Here is a 23,597-nt window from a genome sequence, read left to right as displayed (position 1 = left end):
CTAGAAAGACAGTGGTATTTAACAAGACAACTTAAATGGGTGGGAGGGCGAGAAAAAATTCTGCCTGACTCAGAACAGAGAGAGCTGTGGTCTCTTTTGAAGTTTTAATATGCTGTTAAAACAGAATGCAAGCAAAACACAAGGTAAAGAAAACAAACTACAGTATTCAAAATATAGAAAGGCAATACAGTAATACAAAAAATAAAAGCAAACTAACCTTTCCTTCACAGCAAAGTGTAGCAGAGTCTGGATGAGTCTTAGAAGACTCTCGTACCTCTCAACTGTCCTGATCTTCACAGTATGTCCAGATTTTTGCCTCATAGTTTTGGTATTTGCCACATAACAAAAAACAGTTTTCTAGCAAGCCACTGAGGATTGAAGTAATTAAATAATGGCAGACATTTGAGATTTAGCCTTTATACATATCCTTCAGAAAATGCATGCTAAAACTCTCCTTCAAGCAGAACTCACTATTTTTGGGCCACTGTTCCTCCCATTATGTTGTGTTTTATCTGAGTTCTAGCATCAACACTCGGCTGAGGGCTGGGAGGAATGGGACCTCCCACCAAAAAAAAAAAAAAAACAACAATGTAAATTCTATTTCTCTGTTGCTTCTCTTCAACAGCACTAATGTACTGCTGAAGTGTGGGAATGAAACTGCCATATGCATGTACATCAGAAAATACAGAAGAACAGGAAACAGTTTGGAGGAACACTGCAACAATGTCCTACAAAGGCATTATTTAAGAAAGGTAAACAGCTTCTTCCTTAAATAATGTCATTGTATAATAGCAACAACCCAGTCCTGTGTGTGGGCAATGCTGGATTCACTGACACCAACTCATGGAGTCTTGCTTAAATAGGTAAGCCTAGCCAGAGTGTGTTGGCTTTCACCACCCCATTGATTAATTAACTGATCCTCGGTCAAGCAGAGCCAATGAAGTGATCCCAGGGGTGTATTTTCCGTTACTCATCCACTCGTCAAGGTTTCTCTTGAAGAGTGTTAGTGAGGGGCTCTGACTGATGTAGTTTGGAATTTTGTTCCAAAGCATGGGGAGTCTCTGTGACAGGAATCTATCTCTCCAGCATGTTCTATTTATTGTTGTGGTGAGGTTTAGCTCACTAGAGTGCGTGGCTCGCAGTGACTTGGATTTCTTTAGGTGGAGCATGTCCATCAATTCTAACTTGGACATGGCTTTGTAAGTCAGGCAGAGATCACCTCTGAGTAAGCGATATGCCACTGAGTACAGCCAGAGTTTTTTCAGTCGGGCTACATAGGACATATGTTTGAAGTCAGTAATCCTCTTGGTGAGGTACTTTTGTGGTCTTTCCAGCTGTTGGAAGTGTCTTGTGAGGTACATCCCAAATGGGGCATTGTATTCTATGATGGGTCTGATGAGTGATGAGTAGAGGGGCACTATAACCTCTTTGTTTCTAGATGTGAACCCTTTAGTAATTAGATGGGCCACATAGAAGGATTTCCTAACTATTTGGTAATATGATTGTCAAAGGAGAGATTACTATCTACCTGGGTCCCCAGATCTCTTATTACCTCTTCTGTATTAAGGGGCCTGCCACCTATGTGGTAATTTGTGGGTGTTTTGTTTTTCCCAAATGGAATGACTATGCATTTTTTAGCATTTAGCTTGAGGCCATGACTTTGACACCAGGTGTCCATCTCAGTAAGGCCCTTTTGGAGGATAACCGTGTCAGCCGGAGAGTCAATTATGGCTCCCAGTTTGCAGTCATTGGTGAACTTGGTTAGCCATAGTCCTGTGCTTGCCTGTACTTCTGAGAAGTATATGCCGAACAGTAGGGGTCCCAGGACCAAGCCTTGCAGGACACCACTTGTGACTGGTTTAGACTTGGACCTGGAGCCCACTATTCTTACCATGTGAGTTCTGTCTGTAAGCCAGTTGGCAACTCATCTTGTGATGTAGGGGTTTATGTTCTGGCTGGTGAGTTTTTCTGTAATACCCGTGTGGGGAATGGTGTTGAAAGCCTTGCTGAGGTCAAGGTAGGCTGTGTGAACCACCGTTCCCTCATCTATGGCCTTGGTGACTGTCTCAAAGAAGTCAACCAGGTTTAGTAGGCATGATCTGCCCTTAACAAAGCCAAACTAGGTTGGGTCAAGTGTTTGGAGGTTCCCAATGTCTTTGTTAATGAGTTCCATGATGATGCACTCCATAGCCTTGCAGACCAGGCTAGTCAGGCTTATGGGGCGATAGTTACCAGGGTCAGTTGTGGTCCCTCCTTTGTGGAGTGGAATAACAGTTGCTGTATGCCATTCTATGGGTAAGTCGCCTGTGGAGAGGCTGAGGTTGAACAGTGTGTTTAGGTGGGGGGTTAGTTCGTTCTGTAGTTTGTGCAAGACACAGCCTGGGACACCATCTGGCCCCATTGTTGCTGTGTTTTTGGCTTTTGAAAGGGCTGTTTTCACCTGTGCATCTGTGATTTCCAGGACACTACACTTTTCCGGTATTGTTGTGGGCCCTTTTGGGGGTGAGAGGAGGTGAAGTTTGCACTGAATCTATCTGCCAGGATGTTGGCAATATCAGTAGGCTCAGTATATTTTGTGCTATTTTGCACTAGTTCAGTGCATATCTGCGAGTTGCCACTTAGATTCTTAACATAGCTAATAAAGGCTTTGTGATTATCTTTTGAAACCTTGGCTATTTTTCTTTTGAAGTTAGCCTTGGATGATTTTATGAGGGACCTTAGTTTCTTACTGATACTGATCAGGGATGTCTTTCCTTCTTGGGATTTGCCTTTTTTCTGAACTAGTTTCCTCCTTCTATTGGATAGCCTGTTTATGGCAGGGGTCCACCAGACTGGTTTCCTTCTCTTAGAGAAGTGAGTCTTGGTTTTGCTAGGGATGGCACGATCCATGCTTCCTTGTAGGTGCTCATACAGTGCATTTGTGAAGGTTTGTGCATCATGGGCAGTGTTATCCTTTAGCATGGGGGCTGTGAAACTTACCTCCTTTGTCTTAAGTAAAGTGAAGTTTGCTTTAGGTTCATAGGCTCATAGGTAAGTACCAAGCTATTGGCCCTAGGGCCTATATAAACCTAGCCAAAAGGTACCCTGGCTTTCGCCACCTAAGAACATTTTTTTCTTGTGCCACTGTGAAGCAAAACCACAGAAGTGATCCCTGGGGTGAATTTCCTATCTCCCATCCAATCATCAAGATTTTTCTTGAAGAGTGCTAATGAGGAGTTCTGTTTGATATAGATAGGTAGTTTGTTCCACAGTATGGGAAGTCTCTGGGCAGGAATCTATCCCTCCAGCATGTTCTGTTTATTCTGGTGACAAGGTGTAGGTCCCTAGAGCATGTAGCTCAAAAGGATTAGGATTTCTTTAAGTGGAGCATGTCTAAAAGTTCTGGGTTTGACATAGCTTTATCGCCTCTGAGTAAGCGATATGCGATGGAGTAAAGCTGCAGTTTTTTGAGACGGTCTGTGTAGGGCATCTGTTTGAGGCCAGTAATCCTATTTGTGAGGTATTTCTGTGGCCTTTCCAGTTGTTGTAGATGTCTTGTGAGGTACATACCAAAAGGGGCATTGTACTCTATAATGGGTCTAATGAGTGATGAGTAGAGGGGAACAATGACTTCTTTTTTCCTGGATGAGAAACCTTTTGTGATGAGGTGTGCCACGTAGAAGGATTTCCTGACTTCTGCGGCGATGTGATTATCAACGGAGAGACTACTATCCACCTGTGTCCCAAGGTCTCTTATCACACTTTCGGTGTTAAGTAGACTACCGCTTATATGGTAGTTCATAGGTACAGAGTCTTTACCAAAAGGGATGACAATGCACATTTTGGCACTGAGCTTGAGGCTGTGGCTTTGACACCAGGCATCTGTCTCAGTGAGGCCCTTTTGTAGGATGCCCACATCTTTTGGAGTTTTGATTATGACTCCTAGTTTGCAGTCATCTGTGAACTTCATTAGCCAAAGACCTTCTGTGTTGGCCTGTACTTCAGAGAATTAGATACCAAACAGGAGAGGACCCAGGACTGAACCCTGTGGCACTCCACTTGTCACTGGTCTGAAGTTGGATTTGGAGTCTGCTACTTTCACAGTGTGGGTTCTGTCAGTGAGCCAGTTGGTAACCCATCTTGTGACATAGGGATTTATACCTAGTTTAGTGAGTTTATCTATAATTCCAGAGTGAGGGATGGTGTCGAAAGCCTTGTTGAGATCTAGATAGGCTGCATAAACCACCTTACTCTCATCTACGGCTTTGTTGACTGCTTCAAAGAAGTCTATCAGCTTTAGGAGACATGATCTGCCTTTTACAAACCCGAACTGGGTGGGGTCCTGAGATTGGAGATTACCAATGTCATTCTTTATAAGTTCCATGATGATACATTCCATAGCCTTGCAGACCAGGCTCGTTAGTAGTAGTAGTTTCCAGGGTCTGTGGTGACAACCCCTTTGTGGAGTGGGATAACCGTCGTTGTGCGCCATTCAGTGGGCACATAGCCTGAAGTGAGGCTATCATTGAACATGGTACTTAGGTGGGGTGCCAGTTCGTTCTGTAGTTCATGTAGAACACAGCCTGGGATGTTGTCAGGTCCCGTGTATGTTGTGTTCTTGGCTTTGAATAGTATGTTTCTTACCTGTGCAGCCGTGATTACAGGAACTTTGCATTCTTCTCGTATAGAGATGGGCCCTTCAGAGGATGACAGGGGGGTAAAGTTAGCACTGAACCTATCTGCCAGGATGTTGGCAATATCAGTTGGTTCTCTATATTTAGTGCCATTGTGCTGTAACTCAGAGAAGATCTGAGTGTTGCCATTGAGATTCTTGACATAGCAATAGAATGCTTTGTGGTTGTCTTTAGAGTCATTGGCGATTTTGTTTCCATAACTAGCTTTGGAGGATTTTATGAGGGATCTCAGCTTCTTACTGAGGCTGACCAGGGAGTTTCTCCAGTCATGGGATTTTACTCTTTTTTGCAACAGTTTCTTTCTTTTGTTGTAGAGTTTGTTTATGGCAGGGGACCACCAGATTGCCTTCCTTTTTTGGGGGATAGCATCTTGGTTCTGTTAGGGATTGCATGATCCATGCAGTCATGTAAGTGCTTATAAAGTGCATTTGTGTAGGATTCAGCAGTCATACCTCTATTGTCCATCAGCATGGGTGTCATGAAGTTTGCCACTTCTGTCTTAAGAAGTGTGAAGTTGGCTTTGGAGAATTTTTTTACTGTGGTTTCCCTAATGGGGGTGGGGTTGGGATGTGGATGTCTAGGGTGATTAGCTTGTGGTCAGATCTGACCAACAAGGAATTGACCTCTGGTGTGGAGCACTGGTTGCCCATGTTAGTAATAACCAGGTCTTGGATATTGCTGCCCCTGGTGGGGGTGTGGATAAGTTGATCCAAGGCATTGGAATTTATGAATTCCAGAAAACGTTGAGCACAAGAAAAGTTTTTTACTGTGGTTTCCTTAGTTGGGGGTGGTGGTGAGGTGTGAACATCCAGTGTGATTAATTTATGGTCTGATATAACCAGTGACAGGTTGACCTCCGGTGTGGAACACCTGTCGCCCATGTTGGTGATGATCAGGTCCAATATATTTTCACCTCTGGTAGGGGAGTTTACCAGCTGATCCAGGGCATTTGAGTTGATGAATTCCAGGAAGTGCTGGGCCTGGGAGTTTATATTTGAGTAGTTTTGCCAGTTAATGGTAGGGTAATTGAAATTGCCCAATATAAGGGTGTTCGGTAGGACCTTCATGTTTTCCAGTGTCTCCAGAAAGGTGAAGTGGTGGTCCTCGGTCATGGAGGATGATCTGTAGCAGGCCACAATTTGCATTGCAGATTTGCCCGATGTTAGTTGCACATGGATGATCTCAGAGATATCAAGCTGTGGCACTAACCTGGAGGTGTAGGTATCCTTGATGAATATGGATACACCCCCTCCTTTTGTGTTTCGGTCCATGTTCTGTGGCCGAAACGTGTGGTATGAGTTGTAGCCCAGTAGTGCTGGGGTGCTCTCTGGAGCCTTGAACCAGGTTTTCGTTACTGCACAGATGTCGATGTTCTCCACACTGAGGAGTGCTTTGAGCGCATGCATTTTAAAATTTAAACTCCTGGCATTGAGCAGCATAACCCTCAGTTTTTTGTTAATTGTGCTATTTACTGCCGTGGTGGTGCTGCGGTAGCGTTGTCGCCTCACAGTAAGATGTTGTCCTGTTCGATTCTCAGGTAGAGTGTCTTCTTTGTGGAGTCATGCATGAATGGGCGTACCTTCGTTGAAGGTTGTGCGTCAGGGCCAGCAACTAGGCACGTAAAAATCTACTGCAAATCATTAGCGGAAAGGAGTTCCGCTGTGGCGACCCCTAACCGGGAAAAGCCGAAAGACAAAACAATATAGAGGTGGGATTGACTTTTGAGCTTTGCCTAAAAAAGGCCCTATAGGGGCAGCAAGAGGCTTGGACAGCATTCGAAAGCCTAGGGGTGACAGGTGCAAGCCGTCTCTTGTGAAGCAATGCGTCTTGTCGAGCATGTCGTCCCAGGCTGACAGACACTGGATCCCCTTTGAATGACACCAGAAGCTTACCCAATTTTTGAAATTGATCATTTTTTCTTCATACTGAGGTATCATTCTTGGTGAGAGCAGGATGCTACTCAGGATCAGGGTCATACCAGCCTGGACTACATGATCAGAGAGCTCTTCCATTTCTCTTTTCATGTAGTCCAGGGAGGTACGGCTCAGGTCATTCACACCAACATGAACAATGACAGAGTCATATTTATACTTGTTCTGGAGTGACCTGAGTGCTTGTGTTATGTGGCAGATTCTGGCTCCCGACAAGCAGCTAACAGTAACCTTCTCCTTGTCCAGCCTAGTGAGTGGGGCATCAGTGTGCCTGACTATAGAGTCACCTATTACTAGTGTGGTAGGTATGTTATTTAGCCTTAAGGGCTGTGATTGTGCGGCACACTGATTTTGTGTTTTATTTGTTGTCTGGTTTGTGACGGGAGGTGCAGGTTGTTTGGATGTCTGCTTTGGAGGTCTCTGATGCCTTTGCAGGTTTTATTTAGAGCCTCTGAGTACGATTTTGTGTATTTATGTGTATTCTTTGCCAGTGCTGGTTTAGTAGGTCTATGTGTGGCTGGAGGTGTGGTGCAAGTGTTAACCTTCTCCTCTTGACTGTCTGTTCCAGTCTTGGGTGGAGACAGCTTTGCCTCCAGTTTGGCTGTATAATTGCACCTCTCGCATATGTTAGTGTTTTGTGGTAGGAGGAGAGGCTTGTCTGTGTACATGAGGCAGTTGTAACATTGCTTCAGGATACCCAGATTCACCAGCTGGACTGGAGAGTACACCTGAAATTACCCTTTGGTTATGCCTGAATAGTATGGTGAGCTGCTTAGTCGCTTGGTTGGTGAGGGGTGAATAAAGAGCCTTGCCCTGCTGGGCAATCAAGTGTTAGGATATATTAGTGCTTGCTATTAGGTCTGAGCAACTGCTGGGCTGTAGGATGCTTTTTGGGTGCTTAGGTTGAGAGTTAGACTAGTTTCAAGTGAAAAACTTCAGAGGAGACTTAATGGAGCCGGGAATAATGTAACCATAGCTAACCAGTGCTGCCCGCCAGGCAAAACTGTGCAAATGCGGTTTTATGGCAGGGAAATGAAAGAGATAGAAATTAGCCCAAAATGGCCAATACGCTACTAACATCTGGGCTGGAATAACTCCTCCAGGGACAGATAGGCTGCTAAAAGCTCCCCTCTTTCACAGGTGAACAGAGAAACTTCCTTCTATCCAAGTTAGGTATGGGCAACTCAGAAACCTGTAACACAGCCCTGAATTCAGCATTAGACTGAAAACTGGACTATACTAGCTTAGAAAGGCGGGAAATAAGGAATATTTTTTTTTTTTTTTTTTTTTTTGTTTTTTTGAAAAGATAAGGCAAAAACAGTAAGAAAAACACTTAAAACAGCTTTAAATGACTACAAGCGATCAGAAAAGGCTATCACACTTTAATGTATAGCCTACAACAGTTAAACAAATTATTTAAACAAAAAAATGACTTTTTAAAAATGCAGGCAGTCAATAAATACAATATGTGAAAGAAAAAACAAGCTTTTTAATCACAATAAATGCTGGAAAATCGCCGTTTAGACGGAAAACAGAATATATATATATATATATATATATATATATATATATATATATATATATATATATATATATATATATATATGGTTCCCTATCAGAAGCCTGAAACACTATAAGCCTGAAAATCAAAATCCTGAAAACTATAGACTTCTTCTTCTTCTTTCGGCTTTTCCCAGTTAGGGGTCGCCACAGCGGATCACCTTGTCTGCACATTGAATGGCAGTGGAGTTTTACGGTGTCGAGTTGCCAGCCCGGCGTCCAACCTTCCACAGAAGGCACACTCACACGCACACCTAGAGCCAATTTAGAGTGTCCAATCCACCTGCAGCATGTCTTTGGGATGTGGGAGGAAACCGGAGCACCCGGAGGAAACCCACGCGACCACAGGGAGGACATGCAGACTCCGCACAGAAGGCACCCCAGCCGAGGATCGAACCGGAGAACCTCTTGCTGTGAGGCTGCAATGCTAACCACTGCACCACCGTGGCCGCCCCCTGAAAACTATAGACTGAAAGTTCAAAATCCTGAAAGACCAAAATCCTGAAACTCAAAATCCTGAAAACACAAATAATGCTAATATGTCACTATAAAGACACTAATATCTACCAACTGACCCTGACCCTAACCCTAACCCTAAGGTCCGTCACTATCGCACACTCACCTGACCCGCGCCCTAACCCAAACTCATTTAAACCGCCCCTAACCCCAATATTTGTCACTATTGCATACATGCCTAACCTGCCCTAACCCTAACTCACTTAAACCCCTAACCCTAACATAAAACCAATCGACACTTACCTGAACCCAACACATGACCCAACACCACAGGGCTAACAATAGCAAAGCCACAATGACGTCAGTATGTCCATTTTGTGTTTTCAGGATTTTGAGTTTCAGGATTTTGGTCTTTCAGGATTTTGAACTTTCAGTCTATAGTTTTCAGGATTTTGATTTTCAGGCTTATAGTGTCTCAGGCTTCTGATAGGGAACCATATATATATATATATATATATATATATATATATATATATATATATATATATATATATATATATATATATATATATATATATATATACATATAGAGAGAGAGATAGATATATAGTGATACATTTTAGCCATGTCAGTTTTTCAATGCCATTCATAAGCCTAACTTTACCAAACTGTCAGATCCATAAGCAAAACCCCATGCATGTGTTGGACATAGTGATGCCATACCTCAGTGGGTGTGGCTACCACTCCGTGAACCACATCCCTACAGTTATATTCCTCACTTTGGTTCTGGCACATCTAAAGATGGCAACATCTGTGAAATCACAAGGTCAAGCTTCAAGCTGGTCTTATAAGGAAACTAAGATTATGGTCTACCTTTTACAGGCCTCAGTGCCTGAATTAGATGTGTAGAAAAGGGACTTCATCATATTGCCAAGATGATGCCATATCGAGCAGTGACACAAGGAAGCTGAGACACGAGACAATGGCGACAGTTTTGAGGGTGAGGACTAGATTCTCACTGTTCTCAAGCTTGACATGAGTGCGCCTCTAATGTCTCCAACATATCCCCAGTCATGGTGTCCCCTGAACGTTTATGTCTATTACCATCCCTGTCTGGCTTGTATGTCCTGTATGTTTGCACCTGCTTCATTACCTACCCTATGTACTTGACCTGCATATCCCTAAGCCCCTTCACCAACATTCCTCTGTCATTGGGAAAAAAATGGGCACCTATCCGACACATAAATAAATATCTATGCTTTCACTTCACTGTTGTGTCTTTTTGACATGTGTGGTCTGATACAATTGATTTTAAAACATTATTCTGTTGTTCTGTTGTTGAAAGCTATCATTGGTGTAGTGACAGTCTAAATTCAGCAAATTCTGTCTACAGTTCTATATTTATGTTGTGAAGAAGTGGTTAGCTATGTTTTTCTCCCATTACCTTCCTGCAGATTCCTCTACTTTTCCCGTGTCCTCACCTCTGTTTGCCCCTCCATTTCACCATTTTCCTATCAACCCCTTTTTCACGCATTTAATAAGGTCAAAACATAGAATAACACACAACACACATGGCGAGAAATGGCCAGTAAGAAAACCTTCACTTTGTGTCCTCAGCATTTGTGTGTACTTTGGCATTGCATACCAGTGGTGAGTGATGATGAATGGCTGTTCATGTCCTATGGCAAAACCTGGTTAATTGTTGCCATCACCTGTAGTAGTCCAGTTATCCTTGCGCAAAGGTGCTGAAACAAGCTGACCTATTGGAATATGGAGTAAAGCCAGAATAAAGGCAATGCTTCACAACAGTTACTCTAACAGTTTTTTGCCTACTGGATATAGCAAAGTGCAACTTTCTTTGTGGAGTGTTTCAATAAAGCACTTGTCTGAAGACTAATTTTTGGTCATAGCATTGAGGGTTCGATTATAGATGAATGTCACATTATTTCTTAATGTGATGTCATACTTCTATTATATGCTTCATGAAATACATCTTAATGTTTATCCAATTATGACCTTTAATGAACAGATTTTGAATACTGTTGGGAAAAAAGCATTTTCAAACACATCAATGCATATAGAGAAGAATTATTAAACCACCCTTATTCTACTCTTGTCTTAATCATGTTCTGCCTCTCCAACAGCTGCTTTATCTCCAGTGCCATCACTAAAGATACAGAGCATGACAGATGACTACTGAGGACACACCATAAAGACGTGCATTAATGACTCATAGCACCACTCTTTGATATGTGTTTTCCCATCTCTATCTATCTTGTACTGTTGACTATTCATTAGGCTGATGGATGTAAATGTCATCTTTTGACATTTTTATACTGTTATTACTTTGCTGAATACCTACCTCTTCCAGTGGTTCAGTTGGCTAACACTCTCCCTTCTATGGCATGATTTTGACATGCGCAGGTTATTAAGATAATGATTAAGTTTGTAAACTTAATTTTGCATCTTGACAAAGGTTTGAATCAAGCATTAAGTGAAACTCTTTTATTTCCTGTTTTTATATGTCTCTTTCATGTGCATGTGTTGCCCATGCATCTGTCTAACCCCCTTTTTTAACAGTAGTAATCCTCAGCATTTGTTCATGGTGTGGCAACAAAAAAGTGTACTATGCGATGTTAAATGGCATTTCAAGTGTTATTGGAAAATCTGGAGAGTTTTTGTCTTAGACTGCATTGCCACAGTTAGGTTAGTACAAATAGCAATACGTTTGCAGTGCTATAGTAAAACGTACTTAGGGTAATAAACTGTGGTACAGATACTCTTCCATATGTACCAGGCTGCCATGAAAGTGTAAGGGAGTCTACAATTGATATAAAGCTAATGAACACTGCTGCCTACTAAATGCTTTTATTGAACATGTTGTGAGTATCTCTTACAACATGTGATGGGAAGTTAGTACAGTATGAGTTCCTCTGTGGTGAGCTAAGATAATCAAGCTCTCTGTAAAATTTTACTTTACTGACAAAGGTTTGAATCCTGACATATGATGGACAGCAATGTAATTTTTCTTCATATTAACATTGCTTATGCAAGTGTGTGCTACATCTGTTATCAAGAAAATGCCATCCTCATGTCAACATCATGTTTCTAATTTCCTGCACTTTCCTCAACCAGTTGTAGGAGCTCAGCCACAAAGCCCTACATCTACAAGTTTACCGAGAATCTTTTCAGTGTTTAATACCCTGCAGTTTCTACATCTGAACTTGATATTGTAGGAACTCTTCCACAAAGCCCTACACCTACATGTTTACTGAGAATTTGTCAGTGTGTAATAGCCTGCGGTTGCTACATCTGACCTTGATATTACAGGAGTTCTGCCAGAATGCCCTATACCTGCAAGTCTACTGAAAATGTTGTCAGTATTTAATGGTCAGTGGTCACTACATCTGACCTTGATATTGAAGGAGCTCTGCCACAAGGTCCTACACTTACAAGTTTACTCTGAATTTTGTCAGTGTTTAATAGCCTGTAGTCACTACATCTGACATTGATACTGGGAGCTCTGCCACAAGGCCTTACACTTACATGTTTATTGTGAATTTTGTCAGTATTTAATAGCCAGCGGTCACTACATCTGATCTTGATATTGAAGGAGCTCTGCCACAAGGCCCTACACTTACAAATTTACTGAGAATTTTGTTTTTGTTTAATGTAAGCATATTTATCATGAAGAACCTTGCTGCATATTACCTTTAATCAGTTAAATACATGCCAGCTCTGTTATTGAAATATTCTGTGTACTTTAAGGACCTCTAACTAAGTTGCACATTGTTCCCTTTTGCTTGACCAGTAAAGTACACTGCATATGCTAGTTATTTATTCTCAGGAAATGACAGACAGTCTGTTTTACTTGCATCTCTTTGTTATTTATTTTGTTCTGGCTATAAAGTGATTGCTCTCTGTTGTAAATTGACCTGAAAATATATTCAAAAACAATTGCTAGACTATCTCCTGCAGGGAGAACTCCTATCCCATACACAACATGGCTTTCATCTTTGCCATAGCACTAGCACTGCCCTTCTAACCTATTTAAGTATTGTCAATAAAGTTAGAGATAATGGCAAACACGTTTCAGTCTTTGACACAGATTGTCACAGCAATCTTCTACTTCAAATGTTCTCACCAGGTGTCTCAGCCCACCCTTCTGTAGTTCAAAAGCTACCTGTCCAAGAGGTATTAGTCAGTAAAATGGCACTCCATGCTCTCTCCTTACCTTCCGGTCACCACTGGTGTACCAGAAGCCTCTATCCTTGGCCTCGTCCTCTTCAACATTTTCCCAACATCTTCAATACTTCCAAACAACAGGCCACCCTAATACATTATGCCGATGATTCAACTCTCATTTGCAGATCTGACACATGGTACACCTCCAAAAATTATTCAGGAAGCTTTAACAGCTACTGGAGCATGACTTCATAACTCACAGCTCGTGTTCAACCCAAAAAAGACCAAGCTACCACTTTTTTTCCCCAAATCGCTCTCTCATGAAAAAACAAAATTTAAAATCATCTCTCTTGATAATACAAATATTGAAGTCACTTCTCATAGTAAACTATTAAGAAGGATAGTGGACAATATTTGACCTGCATATACATAACTGCATAAGAAAAACTCATCAAAAACTAGGGATACTTTACAGAGTCAAAAAACATTCCGGTTGACTCAACTAAAACTACACTTGCCACTACTTATCTCCTTCCCAGTCTTCCTTATGGCACTCCCATAATTTCTAATATCCAGGCTTCGGAAAAATTTAAACTTGAATAATGCTCTAACAAAGCTGCTAAATTTGCAGCTCGTACCCCTTTCAGAATCCACCACTGTATAGGACTAAAAAGCTTTAATTGGTTAGAAGTGCCACATAGACTAACATATACAAAACTTATTACCACCTATAAAATTATCCAACATCCATCTGCTTGTCCAGCACTTAAAAACATTCTACACAAATATGGATACAGATGGCAATCAACCTGTTTCACTTTACTACCTATCCAGACTGCCATTCCTTATGGATCTATCCTTGGTCCTCTCCTCTTCAACATCTTCAATAATAATCTACACTCCTCCTGTACCACTCCTAGCTACATACAATACACTGCTGACTCAACTCTCATCTCGACTCTGAAAATATATCTAACCTTCTGACCATCACTCAAACGGCATTCTCATCTGTAGAAAAATGGCTAACTGACCAATAGCTTATACATAACCCAAAAAAGACTAAGCCACTACTATTTCTCCCCAAGCCCCACTCCCACCACAAATCAACATTCACTATTTCTTCTCTCAATAGCATCCTTATCAAACCTGAACTGCACACCAAGCTACTAGGTACTATAATCGATGAACAGCTCAAATTCGACATCCATATTCAACACTGTATTTAAAAAACTAACCAGAAGCTAGGTCACATCACTGCGTGGGCCTAAAACAACTTCACAGGCTTGACTTCCCCCAGCTCTTTCTTCTCTCCTGGCTACAGTTTACATACTTACTAATAAACAAACCCTCTGCCCGTCTCTCTCTTTCTTCCAATAGTATCCCTTTTCATCCCAGCTCGCTCACTCCATAGCTCTGATCAACTCCTCCTAGATATCTATAAACCAAACAGAAATATCAGCAAACTCCTCTACAAAAATTCAGTATCCCTAGCTTGGAATAAGCTTCTTCCTAACATCCTTACCATTAATAGTGGCAGCTCCTTTAATAATTAAGTTAAAAACTATTTCCTGAACTCATGATCCTGCCCTCGATGCAATCCTCCTTAACTTTCATTTCCCCTCTTAATTTCTAAATTTCACCTCTCTGCTACTATTTGGAATATGCTGATCATATTCTCTCCATTTCTTTATTATTACATATGCAAAGCTAACTTACGTTCCCCTGAACACCTGCCCTCTGAACATGCTATAGATATATATATATATATATATATATATATATATATATATATATATATATATATGTGTGTGTGTATATGTATATATATGTATATATATATATATATATATATATATATATATATATATATATATATATATATATACTAAATTACATATGTTTGTTTAGTTGCACTTTCCATGTATATTTTTTTACCTGATTTCTTTATTTTTACACTGCCTATATTTTGTATCTTTTGTATTCCTTCTTTTGCACTTTTATCATGCATATATTGTGTATATTTTGTATTCCTTCTTTGTACTTTGTGATTTCATAAATCTGCATGTTGTATTTTATTTTTCACAAATCTGTATGTTGTATGTTGTTGCTTTTCTCCTCGGGTCTCCACTGAAAAATGGTGACTAGGCTCAATTGGACTAACCCGGTCAACAGATGTCAAATAAATAAATAAATAAATGTTCCCACTCGATCACTGTGATCCAGTAACCAAAAACTCCTATCTCTCTACAAACCTAGCAAATCTGCTGGGCATTGTCTTTACTTGTATAGGGTTGCTAAAGCTTGGAACTCCTTACCTGTATCCATAAGGTCTATAGCCTCCCTCCCATCTTTCAAAAGTACTCTGAAAGACTCTCTAGCTACTACTCTACTCTTGGACCATGGCCAGATCCTGGAATAACCTCCCTTCCTCTATTCGCAGTGAACAACATCTCTCTGACTTAAAATCCGCCCTGCATAATTATCTCCTTGCCACCAGTGAAGCCATCACCTGACCTTTTCTCCCCTCAGACTTAGCTGGCCACCATAGTAATCCTAGCACTGTTCATTTCCTGGATCTGATTTGTTTTATATTCTCATTTAAATGCTATGTGTCTTAGAATCTGCAATTTCAGACTCTACTATGCATGTAAGAAGCTGCTCTTTCAAATTGTTTTCATTATCTTTTGCTGCTTTTTGGCTATTATGATGTACTTCATTGCAATCATTGTATTAATTATCTGTTTTTGTATTGTGTCATTGCAACTATTGTATTATTTATACTGTACTTTAATCTCGTGTCTTGGAGAGCTTTGGTCTTTTGCGCCTCACTGCAACTACTGCATTTTGTATGTTTATCTCTTGGAGCTTTTCTCCCCAGGCCTCCACTGAAAATGGGCTCTATGGCCTAATGGAATTTCCCATTAAACAAATGTCAATAAATAAATAAAATAAATAAAAATCTAGCTCTGTTCATGTTCAAGACCAAGATAAACTAGATCCCTAAATGTGAACAAGTACCTTTTCATTCCTTATACCCCATTACTCTCCCTTCTTCATTTACTTCTTACTGGTATCTAATTCTTCTCCCTTACTTTCTCTCTAAATATATCATAATGCTGTTTCCCTCACTTCATAATGCACATCTTATTTGTATTAGACCAACTTACCTTTAATTTCTCTACAAACTGTCTAAAATTTCTCTAAATATTAAATGATTGTCATATACTTTGTATCAATTCCTGACCAATGTGTTTATAGTATATCTGATTTGTTGTAATTATTTAAACTGCAGATATTTTTGCTTTATTTTTGAAGGTTGAAAAATTATTGCTCTTAAAATGATTTGTAACAATTTGAAGCTTTTCTCCCTGGACCTCCGCTGAAAATGGGCTTTTCTACCCAGTCAGATTTTCCCAATAATCAAATGTCAATAAATAAGTAAATAAATAAATATGTGGATGCATTATTTATGGTCACTCCTCCACTTTCTCCTTCACTGAATTGATCACTTAATGGTATAGAGCAGGACACATTCTGAATGAGAAAACAAGTATTGCAAACACACCATGAAGATGTTCATAATGTGCCATAACACATACTCTGTCTCCCCAGCTCTATGTCCCTCATCATTGCTTCTAGCTCATCACATTATACTGTAAAATATTTAGTAGGCCGATGTATGAAATGTTCATTAGGCTCCTGTCCTTACTGTGAAGAAACATAATGCCCACACTTCAAATGACATCCTGCCCTACACACATCATTAGGATATGTGCTGAGTCCTGATAATTATTTAAAAATACATACCATCCTTGTCATATTTATCAAATTGTGCAGCCTATTAACTTGTGATATCCCTTGAAGCATGGTTGATATCTTGCAGGTAAAAGTTTTATTTCAGTATGCATTACTGACACAATTTGGGCAATCAACATAGTTATTCCTACGTAGTCCTACAGAGATGATCAACATTATTTATGACAATCATGTTCTGACACACTTTTTAAATTCTTGCATACTGTACTCAAACACTGCTTCACCTATGCTATTCATTCAGCTCACTGATACCTTGTGCCACAGAGAAAGTTAGGTGACAAGACAGATTTTCTCAACTCAGCACTTTCCAGACTGCTGATGGCCGCACATGACCACTAAGCATGTTTGTGTTACAGAAGGCTAATCAAATTAATTTTTTTTTTCTAAATCAGTGAACCCTGTTTGCTTGCCACTTAATGACATGCAAATGGGGAAGGTAAATACAAGAATTAATTTTTGAATTAAGCTTTGGCCCTAACACATCAAAGGTAGACTCCAACATACAAAGTGTATATCTGCAAGACAATGAGCAAGTACTGCCATGGCAAATGTTGACATAATGACATGTTAAACGTTAACATAAAATAGGTCTGTTCTACATTTAATCACGAGAAGACCATTTTCTCTCTGTTCCTTATTTGTGCAAAGGTTGGCAGGGAGCACCACTGAATGCTGTTACATCACATTCCAAGTTCAACACCTTAGATTAGAATCACACATGCAGTAATACTTTACCAACACCCATGCAAATGAATTTCTCTGCATTGTACTTTAGAAAGAAATTTTGAACCCAGATAAATACTTTTCCTGCATGTTATTACCTCATCACATGAAAATGGCTTACTGTTCACAAGTGAACTGTAGTGAACTCTGTGGTTGACTGACCACTTCATTCTGGACATTTAGGTCTGCACTGCAGCACGTATACTTACAAATGATATACAGCCAGATAGAGCCCTGTCACACATACTTCATCATTATTTAGTCCTACTGCATTGGAACCTTAAGAATCATTTTGTCTTGCCCACACATGAGCATATACCATTTCTAATATCATCACCACTCATTAAGGTTTACATACAATCATCCTAACCTGATAATCCATGACTGCTTCATTGTCCATTCTGTGTTTAGCAAGTATGTGTATGTCTCATCTACACAACATCATGTAAAACAGGTACATGTCCATCTAGGTTCTGCAATATGCATTAGTGACAGTATAGCCTACCTACCTCAGCAGTATGCATTTATTATTGATAAGAAGAGCACACTTAATCCTTCATATCAACTAATATGGCTTTGCATGAAACTTTCAATGGCACAATATCTTCTCTGAAACAGAATCAGAAACTAATCCAATGTACACTGCACTGTCACACTCTAGAAGTCAGACTTCTTTGGTGGTGCTTGCATTAAGTATCATTTCCGTTATATTGTCTAACTAGATAGATAGGGGGTTCTAATCTCACAACAGTCAACTTGAGTGTGTGGGTTGTGTATAGACTCATGTAACTATGACTTTGCATAGTGCTGGCCTCATTGAACTACCAGCCTGGAGAAAATTTGACAGTGCAGAGTCCACATCAATGTCAAGCCCTTCTCCCAATATCATCTTCTGTGCAACACAGTGGTGATGTCACCCTCTATAAAGTGCACTCTCACAGTAGAGAGGAGTTACTTCTGTGGTGGCACTTGTGTTAAGTCCTGTATCCACTAGAGTTTGTAACTAGATAGGTAGGAAGTTCTAATTTCATAGCAATTAACTTGTGTGTGAATGATGGTGGGGCCATAGCATCACTGGAGGATTAAATCAAGAGCTGTGCTCATTTGACTTCCTCTTGTAAAAAAAACACTTACATGGTCAGATTAATCCCATATTCCCTTTTTCCTCTGTCCATGAACACATACTGTCTACAATACCTGGATGAAGTCCTCCTTTCAAAAATTCTCTCTCATGGCATTAAAGTTAAACCTCTCCTAAGTTACGTGCTTATAATATACTTGTGTATAGATTACATGAGTCAATAGGTAGGGAGCTCGAATACAGCAGTGTGACTCTCCTGACTCTGTGTGTATGTGTGAGTGCAAATGGATGCAGATGTGTCTTACACCTTTTATATTGAAAAAATGTACAATTCCACATGGGAAATCATTTTTGCACACAAATCTCTTTCGCAAAATGCAGCTGATGTTATCCTTTCAAAGATGCAGTGTGGCTCACATGCAGTCAGGCTTCTTCTGCAGTGTGTAAATTAATACACTTACATGTAGACTGTGTCCATAGATAAGAAGTGAGAGTTTCAATACAGGACTAACCATCTTCTGTGAGTGTTTGTTTCTTCCTCTTACTGTGTAGAACAGGCTGCGAATATATATATGATATATATCCAGACATTGTAATTGTGCTGTTTGACCACTTTTTAGCAAAAATATCGAAGTAATATACAGTGGTGATATCATCCATTGAAATGTGCAATGTCACAGTGGTAAAATAAATCTGAAGTGGCACTTGTGTTTCAGCAAGCCTTCAGTAGCTTGTGGTGTCAGGTATATCATTCAAATCTCAACGCCATTCCTTACACTCAATGAACATGTTGCTAACAGTGTTGTCACCCACATGTGCTATGTTCATGTGTAGATGGTATTTGCTCTTACAAGAGTTTATTTTAAATTTAATTTTGAAACTCTTTATTGAAGACTGATGTTGTCATTTGAATAGATTATCCTTCCATACCAGTTGTTTATATGATGCCTCAATACCAGCAGAAAATGACTGACTTCAATAATTGGCTTAGTTTCTGGTGTCATTCCAAGTGATACTGTATCTGTCAGCCAGGGATGACATGCTTGATAGACCTTGATGCTTTCACATGGAAAAAGCAAAAACAATAAAGAAACGAACCACCGCCGGCTTTACCATAAAGGGTATATCCTGTAGCTAAAAATTATTGCAGCTTGCCAGAATCTCCAAAAAACTTCGTATTGTAGCACAAATTGTCCAGCCACTCGTAGATAAAAACAAGAATTTTAATAAGCAGAAAAAGACACATACAGCGTACTGGGATTGAGCGCGCTTTCGTCTGTTAATACCAGACTTCATCAGAATCCATATTTGTTAGCTGTTACATGCCTTAAATACTTGAGTAAAACAATTAAATATTTAATCAATCAATTTATCCTAAACAAGTTGTTGTTTCAAATAAAATCAATTCTTTTTAAATAAAATCAATTCTTTTTAAAACAGTTTTTTAAAAAACATATTTTTAAAAACTTTGTAATATTGTCATGAAGACTGATGTGTGCAGGTGCCCCCCAATAAGTTGTATACCCACTCATGAACATGCACGAGTATGAATACCCACACATAAAATGCATAGTGTTAAAAGTGTATTCCTGCAAAATGTTAATGAAGTGCTTCAATAATAAGTATGATACATAGAATATAAAAAATATAAAAAATATATATATAAAATTGTGAGAAAATATATATCACCTTATACAAAAAATATATCAAATATCTATATATGTACATGATACATGGATCATAAAATCCAAGGAAAAAAAATTTTGTGTGTATAAATTACTGTAATTTATATGTACAAAACTTATGAAATGTATATGACAGAATTAACCAAACCTTGATGCTTTGCCAGAGATGGTCTTCATCTATCACCCCTGGGATTTCAGCTACTGGCCAAGGCTCTTGCCACTCCCATGGTGCCTTTTCTTGGCAGTGTCTCAAGGACAAAATTCCCAATGTAAGAACTCCATCTAAGAACAACCTCAAGGTTTTGCTGCGAAACACTAGGACTCTTAACATGAAACTGTATTCACTGGAAGCAGTCCTCACCTTGGAAGACATAGATATTTGTGCAGTCACGGAGACCTGGTTCAAGGCTGTGGAGAGCATCACAGGCATATCAGGCTACACCTGTTTCCACACGTTCAGACCACAAACCGAAGGTGTGAAAACTAATGGAGACTGTATCAATATTCATTAAAGATAAATACACTTCCAGATTGATTAGACAGCCTGATTCCCTGGAGATACTTCAGGTGCAATTAACTGCTGGTAGGAGACATATTCAAGTCATTGTTAGCTACAGCATCCCCTCCATGAATCAGGACATTCACTCTTCCTATTTGGATCTACTTGAGTCTATCAAGATAGATCCGAGCACCATGGTTTTGGGTGAGTTTAACCAACCATCCATTGACTGGGGAATTTACTCATGTGGAAACTCACTTGCCCAAAGGTTCCTCAACTTCATTAACTCCAGTGCCCTGGACCAGCTAGTTGATACCCCCACAAGGGGTGCCAAAATCCTGGATCTGATGTTTACCAATATGGGGGAACCACTGTAGCACCCATATTGTGAGGTCTTCCCTGGTGAGATCTGACCACAAATCAGTCTCATTCTAAGTTTCTATCACACTTGCCCCCCCCCCAAACAAAACTAAAAAAACCTCTCCAAAACAGATTATAACCTCTTATGGGATGGCATAAATAGCTTCAATGCACCTCCTCCCTCAGATGGAACTGGCAACTATGCCAAGTTCTGTACAAATGCTTTATACAAACACCTGAACAACTGCACTGACATAGCCGTACCTGATAGGACCAAAACAAGCTCCTCGAGAAAGAGCAAACTTGTCTGGTGAACAACTGCCATTAACAGGCTTTACAATAAGTGGAAGAAATTGCTGTCTAAGAGTAAGAGGGAGCAAGCCCCCAAACTGAAACACTCCCTCCTCAGCCTAAACAAGCAAATAAGACTCTGTAAAGTCCTCCAAAGCTAACTATCAATCCAAATTAGCTTCCTCAATTAAAGACTACCATAAGGTGTTCTTTAGTTACATCCGTAACCTAAAAGGAAAGGCTCAGATTTGTGCCGAACTGGTAGTTAATGATACCACATATAAAGTGCCTGTGGACATTGCTAACCTGTTAGCTGACAGGTTCTGTGAAAATTTCACTCTACCTTCCCCACCACACTCACCCCAAGACATCCCTACCACCTCTCCTCTACCCTGTATCTCTAAAGAGCAGGTTGTGAACGGCCTGTCTAAGGTCAAAAACACAGCATCTATGGTACCTGATAACATCCAGGACAGCATCCTACATGGGCTCAAACAAGAATTAGCAATACCATTGGGTAGTGACATCACACAACTACCATTATATCACATCAATATTATCCCTTGATATTACAAAAGCATATGCAAATGTACCTTTGGATTTCATGGCAGTAGACATTTGTATCATGGTGATAGTGCTACTGTGGCATATTAATTGAGTTCCCCAGTGTACACAAATGTGCTCCAGTTCTTGGATGATATGTGTAAAAAAATAGAGAGAGACCTTTCTTGGCCTGGAATATTGACAAAGTTCTGATCACAACTGTGTGCAGATGAGCATAGTCAGTTAATTGCCATCATTCTGACATGCTGATGGGACATTCATAGGTTCATATGTAGGCACTAGGCTATTGGCCCTAGGGCCTATATAAGCCTAGCCAAATGGTACCCTGGCTTTTTCCACCCCAAAAAATTATTTTCCTGTGCTCCTGTCAATCAGAGCCACAGAAGTGATCCCCAGGGTGAATTTCCTATCGCCCATCCAATCATCAAGATTTTTCTTGAAGAGTGCTAATGAGGAACTTTGTTTGAAATAGAAAGGTAGTTTTTTCCTGAGTATGTGAAGTCTCTGTGACATGAATCTATCCCTCTAGCATGTTCTGTTTATTGTGGTGACAAGTTTAGGTCCCTAGAGTGTGTAGCTCAGAGGGATTGGGATTTCTTTAAGTGGAGCATGTCCAACAGCAATGGATTTGACATAGCTTTGTATGTTAGGCAGAGATCGCTTCTGGAGTAGGCGATATGCGACAGAGTAAAGCTGGAGTCTTTTGAGACGGTCTGCGTAGGGCATCTGTTTGAGGCCGGTAATCCTCTTTGTGAGGTATTTCTGTGGCCTTTCCAGTTGTTGTAGATGTCTTGTGAGGTACATACCAAAAGGGGCCTTGTACTCTATAATGGGTCTAATGAGTAGAGGGGAACAATGACCTCTTTTTTCCTGGATGAGAAACCTTTTGTGATGAGGTGTGCAACTTAGAAGGATTTCCAGACTACTGTGTCAATGTGATTATCAAAGGAGAGACTACTGTCCACCTGTGTCCCAAGGTCTCTTATCACACTTTCAGTGTTAGACTATCACCTATGTGGTAGTTCATGGATACAGAGTTTTTACCAAAAGGGATGACAATGCACTTTTTGGCATTGAGCTTGAGGCCATGGCTTTGACAACAGGCATCTGTCTCAGTGTGAGGCCATTTTGTAGGATGTTCACATCATTAGGAGTTGGATTATGGCTCCTAGTTTGCAGTCATCTGCGAACTTCATTAGCCAAAGACCTTCTGTGTTAGCCTGTACTTCAGAAAAATAGATACCAAACAGGAGAGGACCCAGGACTGAACCCTGTGGTATTCCACTTGTCACTGGTCTGAAGTTGGATTTATAGTCTGCTACTTTCACAGTGTGGGTTCTGTCAGTGAGCCAGTTGGCAACCCATCTTGTGATATAGGGATTTATACCTAGTTTAGTGAGTTTATCTATAATTCCAGAGTGGGGGATGGTATCTAAAGCCTTGGCAAGGTCTAGATAGGCTGTGTGAACCACTTTACCCTCATCTACGGCTTTGGTGACTGCTTCAAACAAGTCTATCAGGTTTAGGAGACATGATCTGCCTTTTACAAACCCGAACTGGGTAGAGTCCAGAGTTTGGAGATTACCAATGTCATTGTTTATAAGTTCCATGATGATATGTTCCATGGCCTTGCAAACCAGGCTCATCATGCTGATGGATCCTTTCATAACTGACATATTCATTTCAGTTGTTTGTGTGGCAGATGCTAATGATATACAGCTCTGTGAAATACATTGCATCATAGTGTGGTGTTTGCAGCTGTTCTTATCTGTC

Source organism: Protopterus annectens, chromosome 2.part2 (assembly GCF_019279795.1).
Source record: "Protopterus annectens isolate FY-2018-M chromosome 2.part2, PAN1.0, whole genome shotgun sequence".
NCBI classification, from domain to species: Eukaryota; Metazoa; Chordata; order Ceratodontiformes; family Protopteridae; genus Protopterus; species Protopterus annectens.
This window is presented reverse-complemented; position numbering follows the sequence as displayed.